General features: G+C 39.2%; 1 long non-coding RNA gene across 1 annotated transcript; it reads left to right on the top strand.

Moving 5' to 3' along the window:
* Positions 1-649: 649 nt before the first annotated feature.
* LOC145627127 (uncharacterized) lies at positions 650-4,184 on the top strand. The gene is made up of 3 exons (XR_014111321.1): positions 650-787; positions 2,702-2,845; positions 2,980-4,184. It is a non-coding gene; the product is annotated as an uncharacterized LOC145627127 (long non-coding RNA).
* The last annotated feature ends 7,349 nt before the right edge of the window (positions 4,185-11,533 follow it).

Here is an 11,533-nt window from a genome sequence, read left to right as displayed (position 1 = left end):
TGCAATTGCAATTGTGCAAATGTGACTGATTTTTTTATTTTCTGTTTAATTTGCTTATTTACTAACAATCTAAAAGAAGATTGATATGATTTCTAAATACTTGAATTTTTGATATGTCAAATTTAGACAATGTTGTGATTCGGTGTTATTCAGACCAATTTTTGTGTATAATGTTCTTGTTGTTCATGATGATGAATTAAGCAATCCTCATTATAGATGGTGATATTATTGCTTTATGTCCATATCATGCTATATATATGATTGTTAATTTTATTTGCAATGATTAATATAACAAGACAATAAAATCGTATATATATTATTGAGTTCACTCCCATAATTTTCCATCAAACCTACAAGATCATCTAACAAGGCACTGTAATAAACAAATAAGTTGTTATTTCAAATAGAGAAAATTGTGAGAAAGGACCTTTTAAGCGGTCGACTTTTTGTAAAAGGACCTTTTAAGTTAAAATTTGTGAAAAAGGACCTTTTAAGTTGCATTTTGTTTGTAGAGGGTACTTGAGTGCTCTTGCGTGGTGGTCAACGCCGGAGCTCCACCGTTGACTCCGGCGGTGACTTCATGTGACTATCACGTGACTTATTAAAAAAAAACCCCAAAATTTCCCTCTTTCTCGACCTAACCCTTTCATTTCCCCCCTTCTCTCTCCTCCTCTCTAATTTTTCATTTATGTGCTATGCAAATGGAGGGCCAAACATGTACTCCTTCTGCCATTGTTGGTGAGCAATGAATTGAAGACAAAGCATTCAATTTTTTTGACATTAAAAGGTAAGTTTTTTTTTTCTCTCTCTTCTAAATTTCGTCATTTTTGCCTAAATTGGAACCTGTACTTTCACCATTTGCCCTAAATTATTATGCTGCCGATTTCAATGGCTGGGAAAGGTAAACGCAAGTAAACTTGTAAGAAATCCAAAGAATTGATATTTAGCTTTACTAAAATCCAAAATACAAGGTAAAAGCCCTTAATTTTTATACGAAGTCCCATATGAAATGTTTGTCCATTTTACTTGGATTAGTGTGTTTATTACTATAATATGAGATGATAAGATCATGTTCTATAAAATAATGAATTGAATTGATCATTGACCCACAAATTAAGGGTATGCTTAACTGTTATTTTTTTTTATTATTTTAACTTGCAAACGAACATCTATGAAGTTTGGTTTGATTAATTTATTGTGATTATTTTATAATTGTTTTAGTTGTTTATTGAATTAATCAATTGCATAGTTAGACTGAATGTGTAGTATTTAATTCACTCAGGTTTAATGCTCAGTACCTTGTTTATAAAATGCAAGACCCAAGAGAACCAGAACATACTTATACTATTTTATCCCATAAAAAACCCAAGAGAAGGATTAAAAAACAATTTCAGGTTATTTTAAATGAAGTAGTGGGTAGTGTTGCACATGGTTTGAGTGACTTCAATAATGATGAAGATGTGTGTTTGAGTGAGGATGATTATGAGGACAGAAGTGATGATGATTTGTTTGCAAAGTATGTAGACTTTGACATATCTGACACTGTTGCTAGGAGTTTGAGTGATGAGAACCCCTCCCAGAACAATGAAGCTGTTGGTGAGTATCATGAGGCAGGGGGGATGCAGTTGCATAGTGATGATGAGTTAAATGAAAGTGATTAGGAATTAGGGAGTGTTGTTGTATCTGATGATGAAGAGGTTGAGTATTCTATTTTTAACCCTAAATATGATTTCAAAAGACCCATTATGCTCTGTTTGGGCATGAAATTTTCTTCTGCTGCAGTTTTTAGAAAAGCTTTACAACATCATGCAATTGAAAATGGGTATAAGTATTATTTTTTACATAACAAGAGTAAAAGGATTAATGTCTTTTGTGCCCAAAGGTGTGATTGTGAGTGGAAGAAGGGCAAGAGGGTAGAATGCCAGTGTAAGAAGAAGAGGAAATGTTTGTTCAAAGTTCACTGTAAGAAATTGAAAAATGAAGAGACATTTCAGTCTTAGGTTAGAGCATGTGTGTGGGCATCAACATGAAAACAACAAAGTAACTAGTCAGTATTTAGCATAAAGGTACCTTGAAGATTTTAGGGATGACCCTACTTACAAGATAATTGTCTTCCAGAAAAGAGTGAGGATAGAGTTAGGAGTTGAAGTTGGGTACTCTAAGTGTTATATTGCAAAGAGTATAGCACTAAAAATGATAAATGGGAATGTTGTAGAGGAGTATGGGAAGGTTTGGGAGTATGTTGAGACCATTAGGATGTATTATCCAGGAAGCACCGCAGTGGTTAAGCTATCAGGTATTGAAAACCCCACTCCCTTGTTTCAAAGAATGTACATATGCCTACAACCATCTAAAGAAGGGTTCATGGCTGGTTGTAGGCCAATACAGGACGGGTGTCATTTGAGAGGGCAATTCCCAGGAATTCTTCTAACTGCGGTGGAAAAAGATGGGAATAATAACATATTCCCAGTGGCATGGTCTGTGGTTGAAACAGAGAATTCTGAGACTTGGACATGGTTTTTAGACTTGTTAGTGAAATATCTTGGGTTTGTTGCTAGAGGTGTAACTTGGGTAAGAGAGTTAGAAGATGATGATGTTACCTTCATGTCCGACATACAAAAGGTTAGTGTTCTACATTTGTTTCAGAATACTTTATTGATGCTCTTTGCGTTTTAACAAATTATTAATGTCTTGTTTGTAGGGCCTTCTTGATGCTTTCAGTACAATTATGCCTACTGCAGATATCAGATTTTGCTGCAGGCATATATGGACTAACTTCAAACAGAAGTTCCCAGGAGAGGCATACAAAGAGTCATTTTGGAAAGAAGCAAGGTCTTCGACTAAGGTATGTATATATACTTGGCAGTTGGCAGTAACTAACTTGCTATCAATGTACATATGTATGTGCATATCTTGTTGTTTTTAAAGAATTGGAACAATTTAGTAACAACGGTTTATAATGTATGTGTGATTATACAGCATCAATTTAAAGTCCATATGGATGAGATAAAGAAAATGAGTACAGAGGCATACAACTACCTAAATGTTATCCCAGATTACCATTGGTCGAGGCATGGTTTTAGTTCTAGAGCTAAGTCGGGGATGTTGTTTTATAATTGTTGTGAAAGTTTTAATAATGTCTTGAGAGAAGTTAGGACTAAACCAATACTGTCTTTGATGGAGTGGATTCATAGATATGTGATGATGAGAAGTTGTGCCAAGAGAGAAGGCTTAAAAGATTTTGATGGTCTTATAATGCCAAGTGTTGTAAAGATGATTGAGAGGGGACAGAAACAAGTCTACAACATGAGAATCAGACAAGCAAATATTTTTGAGTTTGAAGTGGACCATGAGGAAGATACCTATGTTGTGAACCTTCAGAATAAAAATTGTGGGTTGTTATAGGTGGAGCTTGATGGGAATCCCGTGTTGGCATGCATTAGCTTGCATTGCGAAGAGAAGATTGAACTACGAAGAGTATGTGCATCCAGCCTATCATGTAACAACTTATGCTGCAACTTATTCTCCTAAGTTCTCTAGTATGCCAGGTCATAACCAATGGGAGAACTCCACCATGCCAAAACCCCTCCCACCTCCATATATGGTTTTGCCAGGCAGGCCTTCAAAGAAAAACAGAAAGAAAGAACTTGATGAGGGTAAGTATGTGAACAGGCCAAAGAAGCTAAACAATTGCAGAAGGTGCGGTGGCTTAGGTCATTCAAAAACAAAATGTTTCAGACCACTTTTGAGCAAAGAGCCTTTGAGAAAAGGTGGCAGACCACCAAAGGGAGACAAAGGGGCCAACACTTCACAGCAGGCCACACCATCTACAACCCCTGCTTTAACAACATATGCAACTTCACAAGCACTAACCCCTGCTTCAACAACATCTTAACTTCACAAGCACCATCTACATCAAAAAAATCAAAGTCTTCCAGCCAACCTACTACAACAAGGAACAAGAGAAGGAAGATAGCTTCTGTGAATGTACTCCAAGCATCGCAACCTTCCCAGCAAAGTTGTTTATCTAAAATTTGATTAATGTAGTAAACATTTGTATTTTGGTAAATTATGTCTGTACTTAGAATTATGCTTCGTCTGGATATTTTGGTTAAACAATATTTTGATGAACAATATTTTGGTGTAGATATGGAGTATGACTGAATGAATATGCTATAAATTAAATCCCAACAATTTGATCTTCCTCATCTTTATGTGTTATGTTCTTTTACTGTCTTATTGTTTAAGTTTCCAGGAGCTTTTAAAAAAAAAAGAAAAAAAAAAAGGTTTCCAGGAGGAGAGAGAAAGGGGGGAAAATGAAAGGGTTCGGTCGGGAAAGAGGGAAATTTGGGTTTTTTTTAATAATAATAAGTCACGTGACTATCACGTGATAGTCAACGCCGGAGTCAACGCCGGAGCTCCGGCGTTGACCACCATGCAAGAGCACCCAAGTACCCACTACAAACAAAATGCAACTTAAAAGGTCATTTTTCACAAATTTTAACTTAAAAGGTCCCTTTTCAAAAAGTCGACCGCTTAAAAGGTCCTTTTTCACAATTTTCTCTTTCAAATAACAATATAGTTTATGTCAACTCCAAAATCCCAAAATCTTTCTCACAGATAAACGTCCTGACTCAAAGCAAAAAGAATTTGCACAACAAAATTATGCAAGCAGGCAGACAGAGTAGTTGTCACTTGGCAGTATATCAAGCAAAAGTTGCGAACAAGCTGATGAAGTAATTGCAAGATTATCAAGTAAAATGCCACACATTCCTTGTCCATCTTCAAGTCATTTACTGCAGCTCAACTAGACTCGCAGCCTCTCTAATACATACAACATGTAGAAGATATAAATTAGTCAAAACTAATCACCCAAATTATTGGATATTATTTTATTGTATATTGTAGAATATAGTCAATTTGCTTGTACAGGTTCTTAGTTTACTTATTAGTATTCCTAGTATTTCTCTTATGTATAAGCTTAATTTTAGGGGATTTTATTCTCTCAAATCCCACTGTAACCTCTCTTGTAATTGCCTATATAAAGGCTTAACTCCTTAATGAGAAAAGTATCTCTTCTCCTAAACTCTATATGGTATCAGTCGCCTAAAAGATTCTACTCTATTCAAATTTCTTTCTCTCTTCCAATGGCTAATGATCAGTCCCTCATTCCTAATTCTAATGAGCCTGCCAGACCATTCACCATTTTACAATTACAAAATACCATCAAATTGACACCCACCAATTACATAGCCTGGAAGACTCAATTGCAAGCAACTCTTCTAGGCTATGACCTGTGGAAATATGTTGATGGCTCTTTTCCCTCTCCTTCTACCTATATCACCAATGATGATGGCTCATCTATCTCCAATCCAGCAGCCTTAACTTGGTTCCGACAAGATCGACTTATTTTTTGTGCTCTAATTGGATCTCTTTCCCAAGACCTTGTACCTCTTGTATCTCAAACTGATACTTCCAAGAAGGCATGGGACATCCTCTCCTCCACTTATGCTAGTCCATCTCGTGGGCAATTCAAACAAATCAAGGCTCAACTCTCCAAAATTACTCATACCAACCAATCAATTCATGAGTATATGAGGGACATCAAGAGGCACATCGATCGTCTTGCCTCTATGGGAAAGCCTATGGACCATGAGGATATCATTGACAAGGTGCTCCATGGACTTGATTATGAGGTGTACAAATCTGTCATTGATGATGTCAATGCGCGAGACACCGCCATTTCATTTGAAGAACTTCATGAAGAACTCATTACTAAGGAGGTGGTTGTTGCTAATACACCCTCCCCCACCCAATACCCGACCACTTTGCATGCTACTCAATACAAGAAAGGTTATCACAAGGGTCAGCAATCAAACTCTTCTTCACCGGGCTTGCTTCCTACTCCTCACTCTCCTTCTTCAGTGAAGTCACAACGCCCTTTTTTGGGTAAATGTCAATGGTGTCGTACTACCGGTCATGCTCTCGACAAATGCAATATATTCAAGAATCTATTTCCTAACATTGTCGTACCAAATCCGGTCTATGCTAAAACGAGTCATATGGGTCAACATTCCCATTCTCTACCCCAAGCTCATATGGTGCACTCAGTTAATCCCGGCTCCTCGACTAATAATGGTTGGCTTTTAGACAGTGGAGCATCTCATCATGTCACAAATGATCTCAACAATCTTTCTCTACATGCACCTTATGATGGCTCGGATGAAATTGTGATTGGTGATGGCTCATCTCTTCCGATAGCAAACATTGGTTCTTTCTCTCTTACAACTCCTTCTAAATTATTTACTTTCTCTAATGTCTTACATGTTTGTAGGCGTCGTTTAAAGTGCGCCTACGTTAGAGCATGTTGTGAATATGCTTGGCACTCATAGGAAGTGGGAATTGACATAATACGATTAGGGACAAATAAAGTAGGGAGCCGCCAACAAGTTTTTTTAAGGAACTTGTAAACCGTTCACGGATCATAAAAAGGCAATCACGATAAGGGACAACGATAGGCAACAACGATTGACCCGTGAAGGTTACACCCCATTCATAATCCATGAGATTACTAACTCCATATGGTTCGGAACCACGAAAGGAGGATCGGGGATGATGGTACGAAGTGAGTCATGGAGTCACATTCGCCCGTATTGGCCTCTACTCGATTCTCATATTGAAAAGCATTCCTCTGATCTCAAAGGCATACAAACAAAATATCCAATTCGCTCCAAACTATTATTTAACTAAATTGGTTGAATATTAATGCAACACATAATTCTAAAATATTGTGATCACCTGAATTAAACAACAAGATTAAAAAGGAACCTAAACCGGTTGTCCAAATTATCTTATTAGGAGTGATTTTCAAATACATATTCCCTTTAACATGAAATATGGTGATCATAAAAAATATAATAGAATAAACATTAATATTGGAAGCAATTTAATCACAATTCCAACAACATAAAATCGTTAGAAAAATAATAGAAATAAAAGTAACATGATTCTTACTTTGATTCTGTTTGTTTGCAACTACAAAATAATAAACGAGTTAGTAACTTCAAGGAAATAATAAAACGATGATTAAATTAAATTAAATAAAGTAGAGTTGATTTGGGGCCAAACCCTCAAACAGTTCTACCTTTCACGCCTTGGCTTAAGGATGGAACCACGAGTAAAGTATGGACTCCTTTAAGCACTTGAAGAAGGAATTTTGAAATGAAAAGGGTAGGCTAGTGTTTAGGCTAAAGCATAGAAGAGAGAAAAATAAATTCGAGAGAATTAATTGATGCCCCGTACATCAGAAATGAGGGGGTATTTATAGGGAAAATATGCTGAGGGAGCACACGGAACCCTAAAATGATAAAAACCCTAAAAAAGTATCCCGTGACATGGCAAACTGTACCGTGACACGGGTTGTCCCACCGTCAGACGGCACACTTTCCCGTGTCACGATACATTTTTAGTGTGACGTGGGAAATTTTCAGAAAACGGGATAGAAAATGCGTTAAGGGTTTACGCGGAAAAGACACGGAATGTCCCGTGTCACAACAAACTTCCCATGTCACGGGAAATCCCACCGTCAAACGGGAAGGATTCCCGTGACACGATGGGTACCTGCCGTGGCGCGGGAATTTCCGGCCTGTTTTTCCGTCTAAATACATTTTTAACCCTAATTTCATTCGGCATTTTAAGTGCCGATTGATAATTTCGGGCCTTTTCTGACTTATTATTATTTGGGCTAAAATAAGAAAATAATTAAATAAAAATAAATAAAAGGTTTGGGCCAAAAATAAATAATAAAACAATAAAATAAAAAAGTTTGGGCTAAAATTAAATAATAAGTTTGGGCTGAAATTAAAACTATGCTTTTACCAAACATCAAGACTAATCCATGGACTGTTAAAAAATATGAACTTAATCAAATACGATTTTTCAAGCACTCTCGCGATTAAATACTGAACCCGACCAATAGTGGCGGTGAAAGGTTGTTCATCATCGGGTTTGTTTTTGGGGAGACATTTTTAGATGTCTACAGAAGCCCCCACTTTGACTGAGTTTGTAGCAACGTCAGTTTTGAAAACGATAGTCAAAGTAGCCGACAGGGACGGAGAATGATTTAAGATGTTCTGCGATCCTAAATCACTCTGTATACGCCGATACCTGCAGAAAAATGTTAGTTCTACAGATAAAAGAGTAAAGGGATAGAATGCGTATCTGGCACCAGTGAATCGGTGACAAACGAATTTGGCAGCTTCCTAAGCTTGAAGGAATCCACCGAATGACATTTGTTGAAACGCTTTCCACGCTTGAGGAAAGCCGAGTGAAGAGTTTGGTAGTTTTCTAAGCCTGAAGAAACCTACCGGATGACATTTTCCATGCTTGAGGAAAGTCGACGTATGAATTTGGTGTCATTCTATGCTTGAAGAATTCTACCGATAACGCCTTCCATGCTTGAGGAAAGCCAACAAAGGAATTTGGCGGTTTTCTATACTTGAAGAAAAATCCACCGATAACGCTTTCCATGCTTGAGGAAAGCCGACTTGGCGGTTTTCTATACTTGAAGAAAAATCCACCGATAACGCTTTCCATGCTTGAAGAAAGCCGACTTGGCGATTTTCTATACTTGAAGAAAAATCCACCGATAACGCTTTCCAAGCCTGAGGAAAGCCGACTTGGCGGTTTTCTATACTTGAACAAAAATCCACCGATAACGCTTTCCAGGCCTGAGGAAAGCCGACGATTGCTGAAATTCGCAAGTGTATGATGGTTCGATTATCCCCGAACGTGGGCCGCAGATGATTCACACCTTTAAGTCGATTATCCGACCAAATTAAGTGCTTAAAATGCCAAAAAATAGACTTTGATGCTTGCTAGGGGTAAAATGGTAATTTTAGTCCCCTTTAAGTATCAGTTACAATTTTCCGCGTAATTCCAGCGAAAAATAACTGTCCAATTTATGCAAAAAAAATCGTGCAACCTTAGTCAAAATGTCAGGAATATTCGAAAATAATTGTGCAAAGCCACCGTGTCACAAAAATTATTCCCGTGACACAGTACGGATCCCCGTCACGCGGAGTTGCTTCCCGTGACGCGGCAAGGGGGTCCCGTGGCGCGGGAATCAAGTGGCTGAAAAAACGGTCAAATGGCATCTTTGACCAGTCAAGGCTTGTGCACCACACAAAATCTGTCTGTTACGTGGGAACAGGGTCCATTGCACGGGATTTTTTGGTTTTAAATATCACACATTTTCCTCATTTTGCTCATCTTTCTCGTCCGATTTTCACCCAAAAGCTCGAAATTTTTTTTTTTGCTTGCTCGGTTTGCCGTGTCTCGAATGCTTTTCACTGGCGCTCGGTGTTCGTTCCCGTCAGGCGGCTTGCATCGCCGTGTCACGGCGGTTCTGTTTTCTTTCTCCTTTTTTTTTTTTTTTTTTTTTTTTTGCTGCGATTTGCTACTGTTCGTTGGTGCTGTTGCTGCACATCGGAGCTCCGGCGACTTTCGTTATTGCCGTGACATGGGAATTGTTCCTCGTGACACGTCACCCTTCCACCGAGCCGCGGCCAAGCTCAACCGTGTCACGGCGGCTGCGCTAATCTCCAAGGTTTTTCCGAGCTTTTGGAGCTCAAATCCTCACCAATTCTGCTCTAATTTCTTGCTACTTTCCTCATTTTATTTTCTCTACGAGGACCCATGTAAGTTTCCCTTGATTTTGTCTCGAATTTGCTTTAAACAAGTAATTTCATGAAAACCCTTAAAAATCAATTTGGGGATTTTTGATTTTGAGGTTTTATGTTGAAATTCTTGCCATGATTTTACTCGTATATGTATGTATGTGTGTTTGTGAGAAATTTGAGACAAAAATTGCATGATTTGATGGAGAATTGAGCAAATCACCATTTTTGGGTACTACTTTTGTGAAATGATGTTCATGTTACTTCTTTGCACTTGAAATGGTGAAAAAATGGTGGTAGACCTTGTGAAATATTTCATGATGTGTTGATTCATTGTTTTTGTGCAACTTCAAAACATATTTTGCGTATGTACTATATTGTCATGCAGAACATAGTATCATGCGGCTAGGAGAACTAAATACCATAATTTTGCCAAATTTTAGCCTAGAGGTAAAAAATTTAGCGTATAATTCGATAAATAACTAAATAACTTAGGAAATGATGCTAAGTATTTAGATCTTTATTTTTATAAAAATGCAACTTGAATTAAATGTCTTAGGAAATGATGCTAAGCATTTAGATCTTTATAATAGCATGCCTAGGCTACAGGATCGCGATCTTTCTACCCAGGGCCGGCGTTAGGCTTTTCGGGAGGACACTCCCACTATTCCTGAGGGTATGGACGATGATGCTTTAGAGTCCGAGCCTCGGGCTTCTACGAGTAGAGGTAGGTGGGTTCCACCCCTGTGGACTCCAGACCAGTTGGTTTTCTTCCTCGAAAACCATGTTTCTCATCGCCCACTCTCCGGCATAGTCGACGGCACGCTTCGCCACCATGGTTCTGGAGCCGGTGATTTGATTCCTCGACTTCACCAGATCATTATGAGGGATCCTGCTACAAACGCCCTATGGGAATCGGCTAGTTTAGTAGATTTCTATACGGCAGTTGTAGGGTTTCGCAGCCCCCGGGGTTGTGGTGCGACGGTCGTTCGCGCATTGTTGGAGTATTTTTGGGATACTACCAACACTTTTCATTTTGCTTGGGGGGAGATGACGGTGACCCCTCTGGACTTCAGTATGATTAGCGGGTTGCGCTTCACCGACCGGGTTGTAGCTCAGATGTCTGATCTGTCTTGGGGATCGGCTGAGGCAGCTGATTTGTTAGGTCCGATTGTTCAGCATATCAGGACCCGACCAGTGTCTCGAGGTGGTCCTAGGAGCGGGCGATCGGAGCTGGCTTCAGTTTTAGCTCGTGGCTTCGACATGGAGGATACATCGGCTGAGCAGCGAGTGCGGATCTTCATCCTGATTCTGATCTCCATGACCCTTTCTCCTGATAGGAGTTCACGCGTACTCCTTTGCTACCTCCCCTCTTTGGTCAGGATCCATGAGATAGGATCCTATAGCTGGGCCAGCCTTGGATACGCCGATCTTCTCTTATCGTTACGTCATGGCTGTCGGCAGCTGAATGACGAGTCTCCTATCACTGTCTATGGTCTGTGGAGAGTCGTAGAGGTGATGATCTTTTCCCCTTTTGTTTCACTTTAACTTGTTCGACTCATGTGCTAAAGATTACTTTTCATTGCAGCTATGGTTCTACGAGTACTTCCTAGGCTTGGCTCCTCGCCGGCGTCGTGGAGCGGTCCATGATTTCCCTGTCGGGGCCAGCTGGCGTGATCGAGGAGAGTCGCGGGTGGAGTCTGTCCCTGCGCTGCGTGGGCTGCTACGCCGAGGCACCTCTTCTGTTGGCGTAAGAATTATTTTTGTTGCCTGTTATTTTCCCTCTAAAGTTGTTTCCGTTGTTTCACGCCAACTTTATATGGTTTTCAGGTTGCCATTGATGTCCAGTATCGTCC

The sequence above is a fragment of the Chenopodium album genome, chromosome 4 (genome assembly GCF_948465745.1).
Source record: "Chenopodium album chromosome 4, dcCheAlbu1.1, whole genome shotgun sequence".
Taxonomy (NCBI): domain Eukaryota; kingdom Viridiplantae; phylum Streptophyta; class Magnoliopsida; order Caryophyllales; family Amaranthaceae; genus Chenopodium; species Chenopodium album.
Note: the sequence above shows the minus strand (reverse complement) of the source record. Positions and strands in the feature narration are given on the sequence as shown.